This window comes from Sinocyclocheilus grahami, unplaced genomic scaffold (genome assembly GCF_001515645.1).
Source record: "Sinocyclocheilus grahami isolate Dianchi unplaced genomic scaffold, SAMN03320097.WGS_v1.1 scaffold301.1, whole genome shotgun sequence".
Taxonomy (NCBI): Eukaryota; Metazoa; Chordata; class Actinopteri; order Cypriniformes; family Cyprinidae; genus Sinocyclocheilus; species Sinocyclocheilus grahami.
The window spans coordinates 39,124-43,234 of NW_015505480.1; the positions used below are offsets into that span (position 1 = coordinate 39,124).

At 35.5% G+C, this 4,111-nt stretch overlaps 1 long non-coding RNA gene across 1 annotated transcript; it reads right to left on the minus strand.

Annotated features, from left to right (window-relative positions):
- Nucleotides 1-926: 926 nt before the first annotated feature.
- Nucleotides 927-3,630, minus strand: LOC107601188 (uncharacterized). Its single transcript, XR_001610897.1, has 3 exons — nucleotides 3,562-3,630; nucleotides 2,700-2,821; nucleotides 927-1,021 (listed from the first exon to the last, which is right to left on the minus strand). It is a non-coding gene; the product is annotated as an uncharacterized lncRNA (long non-coding RNA).
- Between the last annotated feature and the right edge of the window lie 481 nt (nucleotides 3,631-4,111).

Genomic DNA, 4,111 nt, shown 5'->3' on the forward strand with positions numbered 1-4,111 from the left:
AAAAAAAAAGCTTGCACATGGATTCTCACATCTTGTCAGCCCCATAACAATGCCGTACCTCGAAGCCTTCTTATTCGTTTTGCTAATAAACGTTCTATGTTTCTTATTTATTTGGTTATATACAGTATTATACATGTTTACTTATTTCCAGTTTTGTATACCTATTTAAACGTTATGTAAGCTATTTGTTATTTTATATTAGGCATAGCCTGCCCTATAGCATGGTGTATATTTATTCGTTTTGTTAATAAAAGTTCTATGTTTTATATATAGGCTAAAGTGAGTTTGATGTTGTATTTTGTTGTTACATTCAAGCAATTGATGCCGAATTGCCACTAATTCGAAAGTGAAAGTAAAATGCGCACAGCACTTAAGCTATTTAAAAGGGGGAAAATTCAAACGAACAATTGCTTTAGCCGAATTGCCGCTATTTGAAAGTGAAAGGAAAATGCGCACGCTGCTTTTACAAGCAATTTAAAAGCAAAGGAAAGCAGGAAAAGAGGGAATGCCCCTGCCCCCATGGTGAAACCAGTATTAATGGGTTTTGTCACACGTAGATTAACCGGTGGGAAAATTTCCTCACCGTCACAACCCTAATTAAGAAATTACTACAAGGTCTCCCATACTTTTTCTTGCCACTAAATGTCTATTCAACTTTTGGATGAAGTATTACTTTATGTTCCAAACTAGGGCAGAAAGCCGGTTCTGTAATCAGCGGTAAATCTCCATCACGTGCGTGCTTTCACATTGAGCAGCATTAACTACACAGAGCCATTGTTCACTGACGAGCTGCGCAAAACCACGTTCATATTCGCGTGATTTTTTTGCGCAGCTCGTCATTGATTCTGATTACAGAACCGGCTTTCTGACAATATGCACATTAAATATCACATGCGATTTATCGTGCAGCCCTAATCCAAACACTCACCATGTATTCCTTCACCAGGGATCTCTCATCCTCACCAAGGTAGATACAAAGAGCTCTGAGGATGGCCTCTCTCTTCATATGGACATCACTTGTCTGTAAATATTACAGATTTGATTATTAGTTCATATATAGTTCATAATCTATAAACAGCTGGCAGGAAAAAAATGGAAGAACTCACTACAAATGAACTACCTTAATTATATATATTAGAATATATAATTTCGGTCAAGTCACTGTTTGGATTTAAATACTTTGAATACATAAGTCTCTGTGACATTAAACTGACAAATACATAAAAGAAAAACACAATGACGCAAACGGTGACTTTTTTAACCGGGTATGCTGACATATGACCCCCCCAATCAGCTTTTAAAACACTCAAAGAGGGATCACAGATAACAAAATACACCATGGCAGGTGTTGATTTAAAAGTTTGCACATTTCCTACCTTATTTGTTAATGAAATTCATCTCCAATCCTCCTATCTTTTCAGGTTTATCCATTGTTATTGGAATGCTAGAAAAATACAGCTGGTTTTCCAAGCAAAAACCGCCAAAAACGCTGAAATGATACATAATATTCAGAGGGTGGGGAGATGGGGGGATTCCCCCAGTCTATATGACTCTGCATCAGCTCAATGATTTGTTATTCCCAGTGAATGAGTTAAAACTCCCACCCAGGTGACACTAGTCCAATAACAGACCATGCAAAATACCTAAAATAATTATATGTTTAAAATATTGCCAAGTACGTTGCAACGTTGCAAACAACACTAAAATCAGAGTAAGTGTAAGTGACACGAGCATACAGAAAACAAAGGGAACAATAACCTTCAGAATAATGTAATAATAATCTTCAAAATGTTCAGAGGATTTACATTTCCTTGTTTTTCCTGATGCTTGTTATTTTTTCAGACACATTTTACATGCTGCACCATTAAAGCTAGCAAAAAGGGGGATGTTTTAGTAGTAAAGATATTTACACTGAAACATTAAACTGACAAAAACATAAAAGAAAAACACAATGACGCAAATTAACAGACGTTGCTATGCCATAACATTTCCTACCTTATTTGTTAATGAAATTCATCTCCAATCCTCCTATCTTTTCAGGTTTATCCATTGTTATTGGAATGCTAGAAAAATACAGCTGGTTTTCCAAGCAAAAACCGCCAAAAACGCTGAAATGATACATAATATTCAGAGGGTGGGGAGATGGGGGGATTCCCCCAGTCTATATGACTCTGCATCAGCTCAATGATTTGTTATTCCCAGTGAATGAGTTAAAACTCCCACCCAGGTGACACTAGTCCAATAACAGACCATGCAAAATACCTAAAATAATAATATGTTTAAAATATTGCCAAGTACGTTGCAACGTTGCAAACAACACTAAAATCAGAGTAAGTGTAAGCGACACGAGCATACAGAAAACAAAGGGAACAATAACCTTCAGAATAATGTAAGAATAATCTTCAAAATGTTCAGAGGATTTACATTTCCTTGTTTTTCCTGATGTTTGTTATTTTTTCAGACACATTTTACATGCTGCACCATTAAAGCTAGCAAAAGGGGGGATGTTTTAGTAGTAAAGATATTTACACTGAAACATTAAACTGACAAAAACATAAAAGAAAAATACAATGACGCAAATTAACAGACGTTGCTATGCCATATATGCGCATTCAGATCTTACAGAGGAACTTGCTTACATTAAAGTCAACTGAATATTTACTGTAATATGTGGTGATGCATAATATAAAAATACTTACTGTGCATATCACTGGAAACACTTCAGGAAAATGACTTCAATTCACACCAAGCAAACCTGGAAACTTCCTTTGGCAACAGGGAAAGCATATGTGTCCGAGTCACATGCATGTGCAGAGGGAACCTCAAATGAAAGCAAGCATACAATAATTATTATTGTTAGTTTAAAACACATTCATTCCATTGCATTTCTGTCTTCTTTTTTTTTTACCAATGGAGGCACAAGAGCTCAACTCTCCCCCGGCCTCCCCCTCCCATTCTCTATCAGAGACATGAACTGAAATGAAATGAATTGTAAATTTTATTAACATTAAATCTTCCTCCTCTCATTTTCTCCTCAAAATTTTGGAGAAGCTGTGCCTCCCCCGACTAGCCGCCGCTGCTAGCACTGACAAGTTACCTTACCCACCGCCCAAACAAACTGCTCTAGAACAAATCATTAAGAAGATTAAAGATTACCCATCCAAAACTATTTATATCTCATCTTTAATCACACTAGAAACCGCCAGATTCCCGAAGGACTGGCTGTGGTAAAACGTTAGGCGGGAACAGCCGTTGCGGCCTGGAGCTCGCATCTCCGAAAGCACTTAAGCAATTTTTTTAAATATGTTAGGTACTATCTTTACAAATAAACTGCTTATTTTAAGCTTATAAAACTACATTTTCATCCAAAACTATTTTTAAAATACACATAAAAAAGTAATATTTGCGTTATTAGTGTGCGCGCGCTCGGAGTAGGATGTGACCGTTGGTCGCTGGGGAATTTATCCCAAAGACTCGTTCTAGAGCATATTATATTATTTATAGAGCGAACAAACTATTCACTGTAATAAATGGTGCTGTATTACATAAAATATTACTTACTGTGCAAATAGACTGAATGATGAAAACTCCTGGGCTGGAATGAAAATGTCTTCAGTTCCCACCGTGAACTTGATTGAAAAATGTGCATTTTCGCGCATGCGCACAGAACCAACTTAATATTTTCTAACTGAATTTAATTAATTCACATGACTTGGATTTAAAACACATGTAATTCGCATAATATCAATTAATATTTATTAATTAAAATCAAAAACTAAATTTAAATTGTTTAAACTAGCTAAATTGAATTATGCTTAATTTAATTGGGGCCAATATAATTTTTTATTTTTAAGCCAAGTTATTTTTATTATAGAAACAGGGTATTAGCCCTTTTTTAATTTTCTAATTGTATTTTTTTTTAATTATGCAAAAAATATACAAAGATTTGTACAAACATATACAACTCGCAGCAAGTACAAAAACAAATAAATAATCATAATATTAGGGATGCACCGAATATTCGGCCACCGAAAATTTTCGGCCGAAAATGGCCCAAAAGGGCATTTTCGGTTTTCGGCCGAAAGACTTTTATCACCGAAACAATACGGCC